The following is a 22,597-nucleotide window of genomic DNA, read 5'->3' on the forward strand; positions in this document are numbered from 1 at the left end:
ACTGCTTTGCTATTGTTTTCTTAGCTCTATGTTTGGTTCTTCTTTCCATGTCACCATGGAAAAGTGTTGCTTTATTGTGGCCCACCTGGACAACTTCAGAATGATCTAGCTGTGCAAATGTGTGAAAAGAATCCTATTCTCTCAGTGCTTTACTTTCTGGTGGTAGATGATGCTGAGAGGAGGCAAAGGACTGTGCCAACTGAGAAGGGAGTGAGCTGTTTTACATGTCAGCAGGACATAGCACCAGGAGTCACAGCCTTCAGTTACAGCAAGCAACCAGTATGATCAGGAGTTAGGAAGATTTTCTGACTGGAAGGGCAGTCAAACACCTAGGAGAATGAGGATAAAAGCATCTTTAAGGCTGCACAAATGCCTGTGAAGAACAACACAAACTTGATTGTTTGTGGTGTGCTGCTGGTTCTAGTCTGAACAGTCTCTTATCATGCCAGAAGTCCTGTTCTCATGTTTGTACATCCATTTCCTGTCTGTTAGCTCAGCAATAAGGTTTTCCTTTTTCTGACTTAAATCAATTTCCAGAATTAGATTTAAAACTGAGCACCAGCTTCATCCCTGAATTTTGATAATTGCCATTTACTTTCTTACATGCATTCACAAGACATCTTGGTTTGCTTTTTTAATCAGTTCATAGAGGATCTAAACAGCAGCAGCCTGACTAGTTGTGATGCTTTTTATAGTGATCCATCATGGTGTTCTGTATTTCTAACCTTGAATCTGTCCCGACTGGCTTTATATAGTTTCCCAAGGCTTTTTAGGGTATTTCAGAATTGACCCAAGCAATCAAATGTGTCATGTAGAGCTCAAATTGTTAACAGCACACTGACAGTTGAAAGGTATTTCACCTCTCCTTGATGACTGCAAAGAAAATTCTTCAGAAAGGGAGTCCTGAAATATTTGTAAAACTCTTTAGGAAAACAGTGTGCTCCTATTATTTAACCAGTCGCTGTCAGATGACCTGATGTCCCACATCAGGGAGCAGCATAGAATTTCTGCTTTCTTTGTTGACATTTGCAGAAGCTCATCAAAGGCACTTCATTTCTGCTTTTTCTGCTGTGATCAGAGGAAAACCTTCTCATATTGAATATCACAGTCCAACCAATCTGAACTTACACGGTGTTTCAAGGTGTATTGACTTTTCTCTGTGACTTCCAAACCACCTTCTGAGTCAATGTCTGATTTATTTTCTCTAAGTGGCTCAGACACAGTCCTCTGGTTGCACCCTGAACCTCACTGCAACATACAGAGTATATTCATCTAAAATGTCTTTTTATCTTTCTGATTGAAACATGCAGAACAACAATTCTGTTTCTCAAAAGTGTTGCAGGGATTTGTTGTTATCTTGCTCTTTTTATATTCTTGGTGGGGTCCTCAGTCACGGTGACCACTGCAAGAAAAATTTTGTATGCTTTCTGCTTTGAAAAGCATGCCCATCTTTTGCATGCTTGTCTGTCTGTGTATAAATGCATGTGTATATTTATTTCCTACAGGAATCAAGATAGTGTAAGGAATGAAAATCTTACATGGCAAGCTCTCAGTTGCCAGTAATGAACACAGAGCACAAAATCAAATTAAATTAAAAACCCATATGCTAGAATATAGCGTTAGGAACAATTTGACATTTATTGAACAACAGACAGTGATTAAAAGAATAAAACCTTGGTTGTCTTGCTAAAAGCCAAACCTTACAGTTCTGTCTAAGGAATGTCTAACATTTCAAATAAAACACTCAAGGCATCAATGAAATCATAGGAAGATCAGTGTAAAAGGGGTTTTTATATATGTTCTTATCAGAAGTGCATTTAATATCTCCCCTTCAAAAGTATCATATTTTTTTCTAGGTAGTTTTCTGGAAATGAATCTTCTCCTCCAGAAGATACAGGTAGTAAACAAGAGAGACAGCACATGTGATAAACTGTATTAAATGAGGGGAGAACTGAATACTCTCTTTCCCTCCTACTGTGTTCTTTCAGTGCTGTCCAGCTTTCCTTATAAAGGATGCAGTGTACAGTCCTGTCCCTCAGAGTGGGAACCCCATGGCAGTGGGGAGGTGCCTTTGTCACTCTCACTGGAGTGAATGGGGGGCAGAGACAAACTCTCCCAAATTATCTGGTAGCCTGTTCTGTCCTCTTTCTCTTGCACCATGCAATTAAGTGCTGCTCTCCAAAGGGTGCCTGTAAGCTACATAATAAAGGTGTTTAATCAGTATCTTTGTGCCACAGAATCCCAGAGGTTTGTATCCTGCCTGTGAAGGAATACACGAAAGATGAGAAGCAGCGTATTGGCCACAGATTTATATTCACTTTCTTGTGGAGGGTGGGTGGATGCACATTGTACCAGACAGAGGGAAAGTGCTTCCATTTTACCTCCAACTAGTGTATCTTGCACGTCTGATGGCACTCAGAGATTGTCTGCTCTGAATGCACCTTCTGGCTGAGTCTGCCAGAGGACACAGACTGAGCTTTGAGGAATTTATATTTATAGGATCAGTAATGAACAGTTTTGCTTCATCTCTTTCCCTTTTGTGCTAAACAATTTATCACATCTTTGTGTGTAATCACTGTGGTGCTCTTAGGAGTGATATACTGATAATTAGCAATAATTGCTAGACATATTCAGCCTAATTTTTTCATTGTTCTGGCTGTGCATCCTTCTCTCCATGTGTAGTCTTCATGACATCTGTTGATGAATGAGTTTTGTTTTATTCTTTCTATCTAAAGCTGTTCTGCACACTTCAGACTTGTTTGCTGTCATGCCTTTCTTTGCTCAGACCATTCTGCTTCTCTGCATCAACCATACTTCTTTTTTCACCTTCAGCATTTTCACCTTCCTTTTCTTTTCTGTTTTGGCCTTGATTCTGTCTCCTCCAAGTTTCCCTGACTGAGCAGAATGAATTTTCAGTTGTCATTTCACACATATTTGCTCTGCCAAACCAGTTTCACAGATTGCATTTGCTGTGTTTAGGAACAATAGTCAACAGCATGGTCCAAGGGACTTGATGATACAAGATATTTCTTGTTAGAAATATCCTCTCAAGATCTTTGGAAGTCAATGACTATTAAAGCACAGAGACAGACAGTAGGATCTTAAAAAGGACGGAGATGCCCATGGATGGAGACAAGGAGAGAAAATCATATGCAATAATAGCACCTTGGGACAAGCATCATAAAATGGCTGGATCTCTCTCTGGAACAATTATAGCTTTCTACTAAGGTATAATTTATTCTATTTAGCCAACCTAACTATCAAGGTTAGAACTATATTTATGTTCTATTTAGCCAACCTAACTATCAAGGTTGGCTAAATAGCTGTCTCAAAGTAGATGTTTATGTAATGGGAAGTAGAGTATGGCCATGAACTGGAGCATGAGACACTGGGGTTTTAAATTCCATGTGCCAGCATAACTCAGTTTCACCAAAATAATTACATTTTTCATTAACAGTATTCAGAGTTTGTTTTTTTGGCCAGAAGGTTTGGGGGTTTTGTGCTCGTTTTCTTTTTTTTTTTTTTCCTCTTTTTTCATAACATTTTAGGCATTTTAAGTCAACATCTGATTGCAAATGTAACTTTGAGAATAAGAAAGGCTGATATGAATATGTGGCATTTTAACACTAGAAGAGGACCCCAGTGAAAAATTTGAATGCAGAATTGGAAGTATCCTGACCTTGACCTAATGGGTGTGGAAGATGTCAGAAAACCCTTACTTCCAGTTAAGGAAATTGCAATAGTACCTACTCATAAGTGATACAGAAACCAAAACATAAACAGTGACATCTGGAGGGGGATGTGATGCGAGAAAGATGAGACGGAACATTGGTGAATGGAACATCTAAAGAGTCTGGGCACTGAATACTCTGGGTCTGCCTCAGAAGGTGCAGGATGGCTAATGAAAGCCATCAAAGGAAGACAGAAAATACATGGAGAAAGTCAGAGAAGATTAAATTCCTGCAATGCTCCATGGAAAGTTGAGGATTCTCTGTTTTCAGAGGTGTTCAGATCTCAAGCCCTGAGGAAGTCTCAAACCCTGAGCTAGGTCAACCCTGGCTTCATCAGGGTGTCACATGAGGTTATTTCAGAGGTGCCTTCCAACTTCAACCACTCTATTATTTCATAGAAATAATGAGTTTTTCTATAAGTGAGTTTTTTCCCAACTCACTTATAGAAACATGGTATTTTTTCTTTAATTTGTCCTTCAATAAGGGACACAAGTTCTTTTCATTGGCATTACGTGCACAAAGGCCTCCTGCTATTATCCTGTAAAATATAATACTGAAGACATAAACTAATGAAATCTTCTTTACTGTAGGGTTAATGTTAATGCATTAGTGGAAAATAGTAAAAGGCGACAGTAAAAAAAAAGGAAAAAATTTATTTTGCTGATGTTTGCAAAAGGTAATAACAATATCAGCAGTAAGAACCTATTAAGCTACTTCAAATTAGTATCTGATCTGCTTTAAAAAGACACTTATTATCAGTTAATTCATTAAGGGTATTTGTTGAGGTTTAAAGCATATGAAACAAAAATACCTCATTTGCAAGTAATTAATACAGAATTACTTAAGCAATACAGTTTCACAAATGAAATACTTATATTTGAATTTCTTTTAATCCACTTGAAAGAGATACTTAGATCTTTAATCATCAGCTAAATTAGATATGTTTTGTTAATTACCTATCAATCAGTATTCGAGTTCAGCATCTACGTTGCTCAAGAGAAGGGCACACAGTTGAGACAAGAGCCTTTTTTCTTCATTAAAAATACTTCTTTATTTATTTTCTTCATGCAGCTGGCATTGATGGTATTAACCAATTCAATTGTTCAATAATTCGAGGGAGAATTACTGTGTTTATTTATTTATTTCTTGCTGTGTTTTAAGTAAAAGTCCCAGAAGATTTGGTCATTTATTCCTATGCAGTGAAACCTTCACGAGCAGTTTTATTTAGAAATGTTATATCCTTAAGACAACATTGCATTTAATCTTTGATTTCAAGCCTGAAACTAAACTGTGTGGCAATTGTGTGAATCTACAGATTCTGCAGACACAGCTCCCTGTATTGTGAAAGCACACTCTTGAGCCCCAGAGATCCACTAGGTCCTCATTTTGTGTGAGGGGCACTCAGCACCTGCAAAGGGCAGGCTTTGCTATTCAAAAGACTTTTGGCATACTTTGGAGAACTGGGAAGAAGAGATCCTGGAAGGTTAAACCACCAGGAGAAATTGCCTTCATTGTGGTTTAAGCTCCAGCACTTTGCAGAACTCCTGCTTTTTTTTCCCTGTTGAGAAGAAAAATGGATCTTTGGATAAAAAGTAGGCCAGAATGTTTCTTTAAAAATATTCCAAATGATTCTCACCTAAGTTTGAAATATCTACCAGTCTAAAGCCAGGGATGAGAATTATGTTAATGTCAGACTTGAAAAGCACTGAAAAGCCAGTGTTAATAATGAAATGCTGACACAACTTTATCTATAGCCCTTCTAGCAGAGCAGTTATAATATGAAAAAGTAAGGTTCAATAATATGCAAGGCAGAAATAGCAAATTATATTAGATGTGACATATTAGCCATAAGGCCTTTTCTAAACCACACTGAAAAAATTAGGACAAGGGTATGGTAGTATATTTCTCCCCAAAGCACGAGAAAGGCCTAACCCCCAGAGCATTCCCTCTGAACTTGTTTTCTATTTCTAGCATGTGTTTTATTAACTTTTATTTTTGTTTTGCAAGCAAGACATACAGCACCAACCTTAATGTCAAATTAGATAATGAAAAGCAATAGTCATCTTAAGAAAAATCATTCAAATAACTGTCATGTTGCATTATAGTTTTTGCTGCCAGCAAAAGCCTTAATTAAGTCTGCAGAATGGTTTCTTTTCTCATCTTCTGATTTCAAATGCTCTGAGCTTCCTAGGCACTTTTTTCTGTTAGAGCTGCATCTTTACATTCTTACAGAAATCATCCCATCATCCCATGCATAGAATAGAGACAAAATTACAAAAAAGAAAAAAGAAGTAAGGGAGAGTTTCACACAGGGTTGTGACATTTATCAAGCTGTAAGAAAAAAAAGTCAAATTAGAACTTTGTGTGTTGCTAGATTTAATCTGGAATGATGAACACAAGCCTAATGTCTGCCGCTGATATACGGTGATAAATAAATCAGAACAACAGCAAGTGAAATATTATGTTTGATAATCTGGAAATATGCAATCAAACTGATCCTGTCCTTCTTGAGCTGCTGTGAGGTTACCCAAGCTGGGAGTAATCCCTGGCTGGTGCAGAACCAAGCTTACCCTGAGATAAATTTTCCTAAAGGAAAGAGCACTGGTGGATCATTGTTGCTTTGAGCAATCTCTGACTGAATCAGTAATTCCCAACAGGGAATCTAATTATGCCAGGGGCTGAAATGATGAGTACAGGCACCGGAAAGTGCAAGGAAAATTATGCTGCACCCGGGTGCTGAATCAAGCAGAGCACAGCCAGATCTGGAGGAATGGGCCTAATGAATGCATGCATAACAAATTGCAATTAATACCACTGAAGGAGTCATTGGTGTGATAGGCACTACCTACTGTAAATGCATTATTGGAATTAGTAAGTTGAACATGTTTCTACTGCTTAGGAACCTCCAACAGTTCTCCATAACCTTAAAAGCAAACTCTTCATCATGTTCTGTGCTTTGATTTCTACCATGAAGTGATCTCAGCATTCATGATCAATTCATGATTATTTTGCCTTGGAACTGAATTGGAAGTGACGACTGAGGAGATCACCTATTATGCACGAGCTGTAGACAGGCACTTAGTCCATAGAGGCAGACTAGAACTCTTTGTAAGTGAAATACTGAGAAATATGCTTATTGGGATGCCAGAACCCCTCTGCACCAACCCCTGAGGCCTGTAGATCCACTTCTAATGGTCCAAAAGGCTTGCTAAAGCCCTTGGAGAGATCCTCTGCCCTGAACACCAACTTTGGCCATGCAGGAGCCACAGTTTCTTCTGTCTGACGTTTACATAATGTGGATACAAAATGTTTCTTGGTCAGGACACTCCATTGTCCCACGTTCCTATTTACACAATGTCTTGTAGAAATGACAATGATTACCTGAGGTAGCAAGTTGCAATGAGCCCAGGCTCATTTTTTTTTCCCCCACTGAATCTCCAGGCTGTGTTTTTCCTGACTTTAACTCCTGATTTCAGCTGGATCTATTGCTTGCTGCACAAGTGAAACCAACAGAAGTATTGCTGTCTTAAGGCTTGACTGTGAAGCCAAGTACAGCACATTTCTTCAGGCTATTGCAACAGAGTATGATATTCTAAGATGATATTTAATATTGGCCTAAATTCCCTTTCTGCAAGACTGAAACAGTAAAATTACACTTTGCCCCTCTACCTTAGTGGTAAGTGTTCTGTAAAATAAGAACATAAAATTATCAGGCCAGTCCATCCTTCTGGGATCACGCACAGCAGGGGAAATTATGTCTTCCTGGAAATAAATCCAGATTTTGACAAGAGGCCTGATTACCGTAGTCCACCAAGAGGAAAACCAACTTTCTTCAAGGTTGGTTTTCTTCTTGTACAGAAGATTTCCACAGAAGAGGAAAATGTGGTCAAGTGGGTAAGGAAAGAAGGAAAGTAAAGCAAGCAAACAAAATACTTTAAAGAAATTTTCATGCTGTTCTTTGAACTTGGGTGCTATAAAAATTTGTATGTTTTGACAAGCTCTAAAAGATCACAGCAGAGCTAGCAGGAAGAAGGAAGGGTCAGGGCACGCCAAGCTGAAACTGGAGTATGCATCCCCTAAATGTACTCATGCTTGCTGCATCCAATAAATGGTTTGCTCATAGAGACTTGAAACTAATGCTGTCTAGTTCTTCCAAGTATTGACCTATTTGTATGGGAATAATAAGCCAAATTTAAACCCTTTGGTGACATGCAGTCATATTTTCAGATTCCTTCCTTCCTTCCTTCCTTCCTTCCTTCCTTCCTTCCTTACTTCCGCCACTTCCTTCCGCCACTTCCTTCCGCCACTTCCTTCCGCCACTTCCTTCCTTCTGCCACTTCCTTCCTTCCACCACTTCCTTCCGCCACTTCCTTCCGCCACTTCCTCCCTCCCTCCCTCCCTTCCTTCCGCCACTTCCTTCCGCCACTTCCTTCCGCCCCTTCCTTCCTTCCTTCCTTCCGTCCTTCCGTCCTTCCGTCCTTCCTTCGGTCCTTCCTTCTGTCCTTCCTTCCGTCCTTCCTTCCTTCCTAAAAACAACTCTCTCAATTGTCACTACATACATATAGTAAGTGTCTTGACCACCCCTATATTTTACAGTGCTTTTTAAAAACATTTGTATCTGGAATGAAGGCACTGATTTCTAACCTGGAAATGAGAAAGTAAGGAAAACTGTATGAGAAAGATTTATATAGTGAACTCAATAAAAAACTTTGTTAAGTAGGGTCTTTGTAGGTTTTTTTGTTTTGATTTTTAGTTTGGTTTGTTTATATGTCCTGCAAAAATCCATCAGATTAAAATACATCAGAAAATCCCCAGGAATAGGCTGAAAGTGAACAAGAATTTAATCTTTCTTCATCACTGTCAACAGAAATTCTTTCCTCCTGATAAATATAAGTAGATGCTGTTTCTGCTTCTTTATTGATGTTGGTGATCTCAATCCAATAGTGCAGAAGAAAGTGGAAGATTAAGATGTATTGTAAAGCAGGATTGCAAGATTATTGCAATAAAATGGAAAAACTGTCAGTCACATATTGCCTTAAAATGGAATTTTATAATGCTTTTGTGTTTAAGAAAGGTTAAAACTCTTCCAAGAAATCTTTCTTACTGAGAGACTTTCCCTGGAGAAGACCTTGTAGTCATTAAAGCTCTTAGTGACCTGACTATAAATCTGATATCAAAAGAACAAAAATAAACTGACTTGCCAAAGGCTCTTCAACTGGTGAAATTATAAGTGCTGTGAGTTCCATGAAGGAGGAAATTGGAATCTAAGTCAAAATCAGACTATATCATGTTTTCTGGGCTAATCCCAGCATTTCAATAATATTAAATTAACGAGATGGTAGGAGTTATTGAGTAATAAGATCCATGTGTTGACCAGGGAGATCAGCTGGAGTGAGATGGAAAGTAACTTAAGCCAGTATCCCGAAGAGAGGACCAAGGTAAATTTGACAAATCATAATTGCTTATGAGATTACAGCAAGTCTCTAAGAGTGCTCTTTGACAATTTCAGATCTAAAAGCGCAAAACTAAAACCAGCATACAAAGACCTGGAGGTCATTTTAGCATTCAGACTGTAACCTGGAACAAGAGCGGGGTATGAGGGCTGCACAGAGAATTCTGTGCAGGGAAAATCCAAATTATCTGCTGAAGGCATGCACTTGCCTTTACAGGGGCACAGGGTCTGGAAATTACTGTATGCAGAGGCAACTCTCATAACCACAGGAGAACTTGAGCAGAGCTCTTTCCCAGCACGAGGGTGCTAACACTGAAACCTTACAATAACATCAGGCTTGTCCCTGTTTTTTCACACACTCTGTGCTTGTATGGCTTGGATGATTTGTATTGTGAAAAAGACTGGACAGAGTATCACTCCTATTCTAGTACCCTTTGACACTGAGTTGAAAATATTTAAGCCTGCAGGGAGCTTGGTGAATGACCCTTTTGATTATGTTTCCATCTAAATCATTAGACACATGGGTAGTGAGGGGAAGAATCCCTGACAATGTTGCATGGCATGTGTCTTAACATTTCTTAACTACTGAGAAAAAAGTGACCACGAAAAAGTTGGTCTAAGGGCCCGGTATGTCAAAGCATTTCCAAAATGCTTGTGCTCCCTATTTACATCCCTCTATTTGCATGTGAAAGGCCCGTATTTGCAGATGTCAAGATTTCACCAAGGGTCAGACTGAGCTCAAACCCTGAGATTCAAACATTTCAGAAGGCCTAAGAAAGCTTGTTTTCATGGCTCTGGTTTATGTCATTGTTGGACACAGGCAAGTGAGATGATTCAGTGCAGAAATAAATTCCTCCAGGGTTGGTGTGTGCTTTAGTTTTGGTCACTTCTGTCAGATGGCATTGTCTGATTGTCTTGCTTGGCTGTTAAAAGCTCATACTTTCGCATTTTGCTCTCATCTGAAGTGGTACTTGCTTGATCAAGATGCTTCAGTTTGCCAGAGAGCTATTCTACAGAACTGCTCTGGGGCACTTTTCAGCATGATCAGTCATGTCCAGGACTGGCATGGGAACTGAAAAATCATGCCAGGAAAGCGAGGGAAGGAATGAGAAGGATGTTTTGGGTGTCATAGTGGCTACTGCTCTGCTGAACTCATAAGGTGAGGTTACACAGGCTCACCTGGGGCGGGGCAGATTTCTCCTGCTGGTGTAGTCTTTTCTGAGCAGCTCAGAATGCCGTGGCTGGTGGACATCCATGTCCCCATCAGTGGCTAGCCATGGTCCCACTGCCTGCATGGCCATCTCCACCTGCCAGCTCCTCTGCATCCTCAGCAGCTGGCTGCGGCAGGGCGGGCACGGGGCTACTGCAGCACTGCACTTCCTTATCCACTACTGAGACTGCAAGGATTTGTCCTCATTCCTGGGACAGTAAAATTTGATTTAGTCTGTGCTGCTGTGAATCCTTGATCTTCCCCTGGGGACAGTTCTTACAGATTTCAGAATGAAACTATTATTACATTACCATTTAGGAAGGGCTTGCCAACGTGATTATTCCTATTAGAAGAGCCTGCATCATTGCAATTTCAGAATATTGAATTTGCATTACACAAAACTGTGGGTCAAGATATTAGCTGATGTAACCCTCCTAAATTTGCTGAAAACATTTCTAGTAGGTATGAATTTGGCTATACATATGTACATGCCCATATATCTAGATCAAACAGAGGATTGTTATAGAATACATGACATTGGTAGGAAAAATTCTGTTTTATATTCACTTTGATGCTTCTTTGATAGAGACCACTCTGGAGAACAAGTTTGATTTTTCTGACAAAGATTGGAAATTGGTCAGTTTTACCTTTTAGAAGAATTAAACCTTGAATTATGTACTATAAGTCTTCAAACAAAACACTGCAATTGTCTGTACATTCACTTTTCTGTTGAGAGATTTTGTGTCAGGAAGTATGTATGCAGAATGGGAAGGAAAATAATGATCAGATTTAAATGAAACTAAAAGACATTTTCTTAGCTGGAGGTTAGAAAAAAATTATTCCATAAATGCAGAATTTTGTGTGAAGTCCTTGATGATGTCTGGAATATCATTACATGCAGCATAACATAATAATGATAAGAGAAAACAAAAACCCCAACCCCTGCTTTAAACTTAGTTCATTCAATGCATGTACATTTTTCATTTTGGCATTGTTTCTGTTTTATACAATGCGTATTTTAAAGAGGACTTAGATGTTTAACTGCATTGAGATCATGCATTATACTCTTTGTCCTTTACAAAAGCAAGCACACCTGCCAGGAGCACATAATTTAATAAAGAAAATATCATTATAACTAGATTTTAGTGACAACATAATCAGCAAACACAGGCGAGAGGTCAGCCAGCCAAATTGTTTTTACCAGGTATTTGAGAACTGTGGGCTGCTGTTATTTTCAGCAACACCATAATTTTATTTTATTGTGGAGAATAAATCAATGTTTTAAAAGGAGGCTATTTTTTTTTCATATCTATAAGCTACAGATGTTGGCATGAGAATTGCTTGTTGCTGAAACTAGCTGTAAGCATATTTAGCCCAAGAGAAAACGATCAGGTTGATAGCTTAGAGGTCAAAAAACCACACTTATGACAATCACGCTCCCTTTGGCATCAGCACAGCGTCTCCTATGCACTCCTGTCCTTGCTCCTTCATTCTCCTTTACATTATTTTCCTGTTATTGTGTCCTTTAGGGTACGGGCTTTGCAGGCTGCTCAGCCTCTGAATGGGCTCAGTCCCTGGCTGCGGCGGAGGCTGCTGAGAAGGGTGTCACTGGTGAAGGCAGTTCTGAGAAGAGGCAACTCGCTAATAAGAGCCACACTCAGCCAGGCAGCCTGCTCGGTGCAAGCCTCTGAGCAGCTATCAGAAGCTAATTGTGATGCTTATTAAAGACAGCTTAGCAGGGACGTGAAAATGGCAGGCAGGGCTTTGCTATTATCTGCACCAGCTCTCAGTCCTCTTACTCAGCAGCTCTGCTCTCTGGGTCTATTCAAGGACAGAGATGCTGCTTTTCTAAAAGGAGGGAAGGAAAAAAAAGAAAAAAAGATTCCAAACTCATATAACTTGGCAGCTCTGAAAAACTGAGAAGGCTGACAGAGGCTCTTTAAGCTCCATCATGTGCCCTCTTTTTATAGAAAGCTGTTTGCTGGACCTCTAAGCAAGCTGTACCTTCTTCACAGTCAGCATGTGAGCATGACATAGGTGTTTCTGAGGATGCACAGATGTGCTTAATATCCTTTATTAGTGGAGATAATGAAGAAAATGGGGAGCCAGAAAACTACAGTTTAAGTATTTAAGTTTAAGCTTCTGTGTGTAATTTTTTATCATTTACAACATCTCCTTCCCACCTCCTCCCACCTCCTTCAGTTTTTCCTGTGAAAACTAAGCAAGTATGGTATGGAAATCAGGGACACAATGTGTGTTAAACTCGATGTGCCATATCCTTAAACTCCCTGTCAGAGTAAAAATACAGTTTGAGGCTTTGCATCCTGTTATTCCTCATGCAAACTGCCACTGCAGACAAGCACTTTGCCTGTGGTAAATGCTCTTGTTCAGAGCAGATGTTTCCCTCAATTAGCATTTATTCAACTATTTAGCAAGTACATTCTATTAAAATATTTTAATTTATGCAGAAAGTATGTTATTAAATTTACAAATTTTTTTATAAGACACATCCTGTAGTTTCAAGCTAATAATTTTCGATCAGTAACACCAGAGAGTATTCCTGTAAAAGAAATCTTGGCATTATTTTCTCCAACAGTGAGATATTTGCTCCTTTCATGTATTCCTCATAGCATGATGATTGCATTTTTTATATTTTCCTCATAAAGATAATTAATGTTTAAGACATTTGACAGGTTTTTGAAAACTTGGGGATACAGATTTTTGAAAGTTCTGCACATATGTAATAACCCTTTTGTTCTTATTCTATTAACTTCCCCTCTTTCAAAGGCACGGATAGACAAGACAGACTTTTCCTTCTTGTCTTTCCATCTGCTCGGAGCATTTTCACGCACTCTGACAACGCAGCTCTGCCCCAGTGCTCCTTTTCCCCTGAATATCGGCTGAAGCGAGCAGCGTAGCCGCGGCAGCAGCCCACATATAGGTCAGCACGATTTCTGAGCGCGTTTTGCCCTATCAGTGGAAATCAGCGGTAGCAAAGGCTGTTTGCTGCGAGGCTGAGCAGCTCTCGCAGTCGGTCCCAAAGGCAGGGTGTTTCTGCGTCCTGGCTCTGGCAGGGATCCAGCTCAGGTTAGGAGTGACCGACAGCTGCTACCATCTGCTGGCTGCTCGCAGCGCTCCGTGGAGCAGCGGGAGCCCGGCTCCTTCGCGGGGATGGAGCTGCGGCCTGCCCTGCTGCCCCTCAGCCCCTCGAGCCCACAGGAGGGGTAGCATGGCCACAAGTCCTCTTGCTCGAGCATGATTTAATGTTTTATTCTCTCGCTATGTAACGCAGTGCTCCTTGTTCGCTTCAGGTGGCAACAACGCGGTGCTTAGGTGTGCGCCAGCTAATTGCTGCTGAGCCGCGGTTCGGCACAAAGCAGTCCGTGTCTGCCCGGGATGTTAACATTCAGTGCCCCATCAGTTAACCTGCGTTTATCTGTGCATTTGTGGTGGCCGTTCTCAATGCTGGCAAACCCCCAGGCCTTTGCAGGTAAAAAACCCTGTGTTTTTATCATACCCCTTTTATACCCCCATTTATTATACCCCTTTTATCAAGGTTAGTCCCCAAAGACAGTAAGCTAGCTCTGAAGGTCCCAAAGTGCCAAGGCAGTTAAGGCAGATAATGTCTCCTTGTAAATAATAAATATATTCATTTAATAATGAAAAAAGGGTAAAAAAGGTTTACGGACACAGCACTGTCTGTTTCAGGTTTTTCAGAACATTTAGTGGAGCTTAATTTTATTTTATTTTTAGTTCCTTTATAGTAATATGCACAGCTTAGCTCCTTACAAAAAATTGGTCTAATCTGGATAGATGCATGTTTATTCTTTATGCTTATGATTCTGGGAATAAACATTAGGTATAAGCAATAACAACAGCAGCTACAACACAATTACTGTGCTAATTTCAACTCCTTCTTTTTTGCTTTCCTTCATTTCCTGGCTCTCTTAATACCAGAGTTTAACACAATTTGGCTTTTCCTTTCACATCTCCTAGGCATAGCCTTCCTGGTCCCCAAAGGGGAATGCCTTTGACTAGTTGCCCAGTCCTTGTCAGCTACTGTTGGAAGAGAGGTTTTTAAAGTAGACCAGCAAGTGCCAGTACCCTGGCAGTTTATTTGCAGAATGTAATAGATTGCAGATCTAGCATCACCTAAAGGGAACGCACAGAGGTGACAGAATGACAGTAGAGTCTGCAGAAGCCAGAATCCCACATAGCAATGAAACACTTAATGTTCCCAAAAGCGGTGAACTCCAGCAAGATGAAAATTGACCTCAGAACCTCTTGTAAATTTAGGTCACAAGCAAGAACAACACAAAACTTATAAATAACTGGGATGTTGCTGTTGGTTTGATGTTATGAATGGCGATGTTTCCCTATATATACCTGGCCACAGGCAGTTTGTTAGTCATGTAGGAGCTCTAGTGCAGCTGTAGTAGTCCTCTCTTTGCCCTACTGATATCCACTGCCACAATGGAAGAACTTCTCCTTTCTTGACAAAAACTATCAGGTGGAATTCTCTGGCTTCCCCTCTGGTAGAGGCCAGCCTAAATATTTGACATATTTTTATTTGACCTGAATCTCAATGGAATCTATGAAAAGTAAGCAGACCTAATATGTTCTCTGGTTAGTCTGTTCCATCTCTCCAAGATTAAATGCACACCTGCAGGTCATGGTGGGAACTATTTTAGCATTGGGGCATTCATTTCCCATTTAGTGACTTCCAATTTATGAAGTTTAATAGTAAAGTGAGAAGAGGAAAGACAATTATGTTATCCTGGTAGTCTGGGCATAAATGGAATCTTTCTTAAACAGTAGAGATCAGAAATTATAGTGAAACAGCTACTTTTACCTCCAGGAATCATGGAATAATTTGTTTAATTAGTTACTCTCAGCTGTGGGGTCAGCTGAGGTAAGTGATGTGGTCATCACATAGGTGGCAAAACCAGTGCAATTGCTAGGATCATTTTAATTAGTACAGTACAGTACAGTATACTGTATAGTGAGTGGGAGTTGAGTGTCGGTATCCACCCCACTTTGACAGATGTGGTCTGGGAAGAATTTAATACTAGTTTTCCCTTTTACAAGGACTATACAGCTGTCCAAGTGTGCTAAGTGGTGTAGTGACCCAGAATTTCTCCTGCCATTCTGAACTGACTTGAAGACTTGGTGTTAAAAGGTAGACAAACTTGATCCTGTGTCTGCTCTGACTGCATCTTTCTGATCAGTAAAATGGAATTCAGCTCCAGATAGAGATGCTTAAGTGTAGGTGTCTAAATAAAGGTGTTTACTGTAATCTAACTAAAGCCCTATTGCAGCTTTTCATCATTACCTGAGTCACTTTCTAGGCCCTGCTGGATGTTCTGACTGGCAACTGAATTCAGATGCCCACACATGGACTCTGTGATGTTTTAGATTCCCTGAGATACCCTCTCTGATTTTCACTTACTGCTATGGAAAGTTACTGCTTCTTGTAGGCCTGCTGTCATATCCATCCTCCTCACATGAGTGTCCTCCACATTATAGAACATCTTAAATTTAATTCCAAGTGTATGTGTGTGCAACTGACTTGAGTCAGGATCTGCATTGATTATAATGGGAATTGTACAGGTCACAGGTAAACATCTGAGCTAAACAATAGAGTCTCCTGCTGCTATGAATGGATGTAGGGGTTTAGATAAGTCCTTGCCTTTTGCCCAGGCCTCTGGCAGCAGGCAGTAGCTTTATTGAGGTGGCCAGCACCCCAAAACCCACTCTCATTCACAAGTTCTTTGATAATGACTGATTCAGTCTATTATAGAAGGAATTATTTATTTAATAGACAGAGAACTAACAGACATAAGTCTTGAAACAAACTACACAGGAATAAGGACAAAAGAGAAACTATCAGTAGATATATACACTGTGAGGTTAAAGGTACCTGTTAATGTAATTTTAGAAAGAGGTACATTAACAGGTAGAAGAAATAATATCACCAATAATATAACCTTGGATTCAATGTATCTTGCCATCCCATTGTTGGTGCAGCACACATCGAGATCCTTTCCCTCAGCCCCGGAGAAATAACCATGGAAGTTGTATCCGGGTCTCTCACACTTGAAGGGTGTGTGTGTAGAAGGCTTCTGCCACTGTGATAACTCGTGTGTCTTTTATACTTTGTCAGTGTCACTTAGTAAAGAATATTCCTTTTCACTCTTCCCACATCAGCTCTCCAGACTAAGATGTTGATTTTTAGCTGAGCTCTGAGCCCTTTTGGCACCAGAGATAAGCTCTTGCTGAGCCTTTCAGCCCGGTTTGTCTCTTTATGCACCAATTATCTGTGGTAGAGAGGAGGGGGGTAGATATTCTGCCACATCTGCCACTAGAGATGCCTTGGGATGCTCCACCTGACTGTCCTACATACTGAAGACTGCCTGATATGGCACTGCATGGTTTGGTTTACTCAGCTGAATACTGCTTCTAAATTTAGAGTTCTCAGTCTCAGACTGTGTATTTCCCCAAGGGAATGATACGACTGACTGAAACAGGTTTTTGTTTTTTTCTGTATTAGATACATGAATGCACCTCTGACATCTGCAGAGGTATGAGATATGCTGCTGGATTTATAGACTTGAGTGGTGTTGGAGTGGCAGCTGGAGAGGGACCCTCAATGTCTCGTGGAGAACAAGGACAGTGCTGCACTGCTGGGTACAGCCACGACAGCTTCCACACGGGCTGGGTGAGATGCTCACCCTGCACACAACCCAGGGTGGCTGCAGCACCCACCCTCTGCCAATGCAGACTGTGTAGGTGCATGTGTGTCTGTGTGTGTACAGGTGTTTTATTTGCTCCTCTTCAAAGGGAATATTCTGCTCCTTAGACTCTGCCAGGTCAGATGTGTTTCATTCCCTTCAGAGGCTTAGCTGGCCCACCACGTTAGGCTGTGAGCCACCACGGATGTCAGTACTGCTAATGGAAGTGCTGCTTTGGTTTTTATTTTGTTGAAGAATTTCATGTGTCCTGACACCAGCTGAACAGGATGAACAGATTAGGCAAGATAGAAATGGTTATGTAAGTATCAGGAAAACTGGATAATGTTGATGTCTAAATTGTCTGTTGGAGTAATTTTCTTCCTATTTACTATGTGGTCATCAGTTAAAAGCCATATTTGACCTGTCACTCTATGTCCATTTCCAGACAAAACTTAGGTCTCATTGTGTCTTTTGAAATCTATTTGGACAGAGGACTGAAACACTTTTTTTCTTTGACAAGGAGCTTGTCACACTTACTCATGTCTTTGTCGTTCCAAGCAAGATTTCTGCAACATGTTCTGCTTTAAAAGGATTTATAAATATCTGCTAGAAATAGAACTGGGCTGGCCACTAAATACCATTGCAATATTGCTCTCCCTGCATTCTACTATCTCTTCCAGTTTGCTGCCAGGTGAAACTCAGTCAGCTATGACCTTGAAAGCCCCTTGGATACAACAGCTTGAGAGACAAGTCTTTTTGTTGTGGAAAATCCTGATGGAACGGAAGGTTGTAACTGAGAACATGCTTATTTGTGAGGAGGAAGATTAAGGGTTTTGGTTTTGTTCTCCTGATGGAAACTGTGGGTGTGTAAGACAGATGTTTTCTCATAGAGACAGATTTTGTCCAGTGAAGACATCCTGCCTGTGTACAAAGGCTAGGTCAGACTAATAATGGGAATTTGCCATGCATACAAGTGTTTGGCTAAAAACTTCATATTGAGGATATGGTTCTGTTCTCTGTTATGCTTTTCTTCATCTAGTAATCCATGGTTTGTAATAGGAAAAATTATTGCATCTAATGTATGAATAGCAACAGAACTCTAGCAACCTTGAATGGCTGCCAGTAAAAGCAGAGTGTCATTGGACAAAACAATTTTTAAAATCTGCACTTCTAGGAGGGTTAACCAAGTGATGCATTACTTGGTAGAAAGTGGTTTTAATCTGGTGAAATTTAGGGGGAAATTTCTCAACAACATTGAAGTCAGAAGGACTGATAGAAAAAAAGAATGGACAGAGGGAATGGGGAGAAATACTTCATAGCAAAAGTGCCAAGGAAGAAGAAATTTGACTGTGGGAGTGGAGGTGATTCTGAGAAACATGAGAGAGAAGAGCAATTCTAAGCAGATGAAGTTGAATGAAGATCAGGACTGGTCAGGCAGGAAAATACATAGAGATAGGTGTTCTTTTGTTTATAACTATCTAACACACCCTTTTCCATTGGAAAATCATGCTGATGGGAAATTTTCAAGTAGCTCTGCCTGATTAACACAGAGGAACATTGACACCTTCTGTGCCTGTTACTACACCCAGTCTCCTATCACTTTAGGCAGTGATGCTGGAGATGTCTGCTCAGAAATTTGTGAATTGGTTTCCTCCCTACATCTTGACTGTGACTGATGCATTTGGAGTGGCTTTCCCTGGGACATCTCTGGCAGAAATCATACATACATTATCTGCCCCATCCAGGATACTGTGCAAAAGATGTGTGCATAGAAGTATTTGTTCTTTAATGAACTGGGCTGAAAATTGTCACTCTCCATAAGCTATTTCATATGCTCCTCCATTGCAGCAATATTCCATTCAGATACCATGGTGCTGAGAGTCAAATTAAAACATACAGACAAACAAATTAATTATCCTGGGTTATTAGAATAGTTAGTTCTCCACTAGGGGGGAAAAAAGGTTCAAGAGTTCTGTCCAGAGTAAAAAAAATGCCCAAACATTTTATTAGAAAACATGTTCCATCTTCAAAACACTTTAAAAAAATCAACACTTGCATTAAACCTGGTTTAAGGTTTATAGCATATGGTAGTCTTTAAAAGAGGAATATATCTGGAGATTTTCATGACTTCATAAAGCTACCTAAGTTACACATGCTGAAAGTGCTGCACATTAGATACTCTTGTCTTGGAATGTAATTGCCTTAAAGGTATAAAGGAGGCTGAGGCTAATAATTCCCCTAGCGTGACTATTCTCCATTTCTGTTCCACAGAGGAAGATAGAAGGATGTGGTATCATCAAAGAAGCATGTGTTGGGAGAAGGACTAGCTAATCCTTATATAGTTGTGCCCTGCATCTCAACTAAGGAATGAAAACCTTGCAAAAGGATTTCCTGAAATCCTACATATACTATATCCCTTAACCTATTAAATGCTATAATTGTTGCACTAAGATAAGAGATGCTTCCAAAGTAATCCATGTTGGGTGGCCCTAGGTAATAAACTATTTATTAATATCCCAGAGTTGTGCCATGCAGCGATAGTGATGGAAATTTGGCAAACTAACTCTCCTTCTGTCAGATGAGTGAAAGAGCCACTTCACTCAAGGCAGGATGACAGATAAATGTAGAGATCATTTTATGAAGGAAATCTGATGAGATGGCTTATGATTAGGGTGGTGACTGAGAGAGATGACAAGAAAAAAAGAAGGCAGTAAGTACTTTCTCATCCAGACAGTTTTACAGACATAAGTCTGAAGACTTTCTCTCTTAAAATATGTATTGACAATATAAATTGACTGCAAAATTCTGTTAATTTAGATTATTAACCTTTGGCACTGCTTTTCAGCTTGTGCAACTGATTTTGGGTGGTAGAGTGGTTTAAAAGTATCTCTCATCTGTTTTACATGGACTGATATGATTTTCCATAATTTAAGTAGAACAAGTAGAAAACTTACTATCAGAGAGTGAAAAACTATTGCTTAGACAGGAGAAGCCAGATGTTATTAGACATGAAGTGTTTGGTTCTCATTATGCACTACACAGCCCCCAAGCAGACACACATACTCCCTCCTCTGTGTGTGAGGGAGGCAAAATGCCTTGGGCTAGAATCCAAACCCACCCATGGACTGACGGAGTGGGGGAACACTGAGCAAAAAGAGATGAATGAACCCCTGCCCTTCCCCATGCTCTTGCAGCAGTTCTGCAGATTTCAGGGGATTACCCTCTGCTCCCTTTGCAGTGCACTGAGCTGGAATCCCTGCAGCTGTAAAAATGTTATTCTAGTGTGGGGAGAAAAAACCCTTCAATCCCACAGTCAAAAGAGGCAATATCTCTGCCAGTTTTCTGCATAAAAATGCTGTGGTTAGAGCACTCACTTTGGAGAAAAGGTTTTTTTCAAGGTTCTCCTTAGCACAACAGAATCCTAGTCACATCTTCCATTATTCTGAAGAGTGTGACCTGAGCTACTAATTGTGATTAATTGCTTTTAATAATGTTTGTGAATTCACAGTTAGGAAGTAAACACCATTTAGACACATCCTGAGTGTAAATGAAGAAGGACATAGTCCTGAGAGCCCAGAGCTCAGACTGAACCCAGGTGAGCTAAATACTAGCTGGGTTACTAAGTTCATATCTCACCTTCTTCCCTCTTCCTCTCCTCCACCTTCCATGAAGATTTAATTCCTTTCTGAATGCTGCAGGGTGAAAAGGTTCCACTCCCTGGGATGCATACCCATCATTCTGACAAGTCTGTGTTCTGAAGCTCGGACATTTTAAGGATGTCAGGAGATGTAGCCTTGACATTAACGAGTAAGTCCATGCTGAATTTTTTGCCTGTATGAAATTCCCAGAGGATGCTGCCCCCAAGCTGCTTGGAAGCAATGCTCACTCAGGTACTAAGGATAACACCAGAGCACCATGGAGAGGACAGCTGGAACATGCTGCAGGGGTCACCTCTCTCCTTGCCCTCCATCCCACTATGTGTGGGTTTCACTAGAGAGACAAGGGGGGTGTGAGCAGGTTGCCAGCCTTGGAGGAGAAGGGGAGACAAATCCTCACTCACAGTTGCTGCTGTTGGGGCTGCCCACTAACAAGAGCAGGTCTTTGTCTTTCCCCACCCGCCTGCAGGCTCACCTGTGGCTCAGTGCTGGTGAGTGCACACCTGGCTGCCTCTGGGGCTGGGCAGGGCTCTCCTGTGGCTGCTGGTGATAAAATGAGACCACGGCAAGAGTGGTGCCCCCCCACCAGGAGCTGGAAGCTGTTGTTATCTAACTCCAGGCCCTTGATACATGTAATGGACAATTTTGGTTATTATTCTGATTACATTTTTTATTTAGATAACCTGTATGTGCTTAAGATATTATTTGTAACCAGCCCATAATGAAATATTTTCTGTTTTTCCAGAAAGTAGGAATGGAGCAGGGAAGGATTAATGTGAGTGACTTTGAACAAACTCAAGGTTCTTGGTACAGCCACAGATGGGGAGAAAGAAAAATCCATTAGAGCAACTATTTGCCGGGCTGCTTCTCCTGTCATCTGCCTTTTTTTATTTTGGTGCTGGCTCCTGCTGGCTCTCCTGTACTTCAGACATTTGGGGACCCCATGGCAACTGAGGCTTTTTAGAGAAAAACCTGTTCCAAGCTTGATATTTCCTGCAGACACCATGAGGCCTCTGGCACAGCTTGTCTCAGTACTGAAAGGGTAAGACAGGTTCCTTTTTTTAGGGCACCTAGGAAGCATAGGTCTGTCTGCTCTTTGTGGAGAAGCACACAGCACACATCCAAAGAGTCAGGCATGACTCACCTTCCCACACAAATAATTACTTCATTATATGTTGTGTCACGTGTTCTCCTCACGATCCTTTTCCCTGCTATTACAGTGTAATCTTGTTTATTCCTTTAACCCTGTGCTCAGCATGCACTCGAATGCCAATCATTACCAGCACCATGTGTTCACTTCAAATTATATCTCTTGGAGCTCTTTACTTGGTTGTTTTCTGGTCCCTATGCACTATTTACACAGTGCCACATATGTTTTGTGGAGCCCCGAGATGAAACTCAGACAAGCTGCTCATTAGGCTACTGTCTAGCTGCTAAACAGTACCAATTCTCAGATGCCCTTTGGTGACAGAGTTACAATGATTGGACTTTTAGGTCTGTATAGTCTAAGACTTCACCCTTCAATGACACTGGCCCACAGCCTGCTGAAGGAATCTGGACCAATGAATGATGAATAAGGTGGGGTGGCAATAGAGTGTTTAAACTGTAACCTTCAATAATGGTTTTATGAATTGACTGTAATTTCCTGAGCCCACAGTGTTCTAATGGATATAACCAAATATTTGGAGGAGACAAGTAATTAGATGTGAGTGAATAAAAGAGCCTATTAAACCATCTGGACAGTCAAAGAATTGGTAATTTTCAGATAAAACATTGAGAGTTAAGGACACCAGTTAAAATCTGACCCTTGTTAATGG

The sequence above is a fragment of the Melozone crissalis genome, unplaced genomic scaffold (assembly GCF_028551555.1).
Source record: "Melozone crissalis strain CALT ecotype California unplaced genomic scaffold, PUWL_Pcris_2 ptg000013l_1, whole genome shotgun sequence".
NCBI classification, from domain to species: domain Eukaryota; kingdom Metazoa; phylum Chordata; class Aves; order Passeriformes; family Passerellidae; genus Melozone; species Melozone crissalis.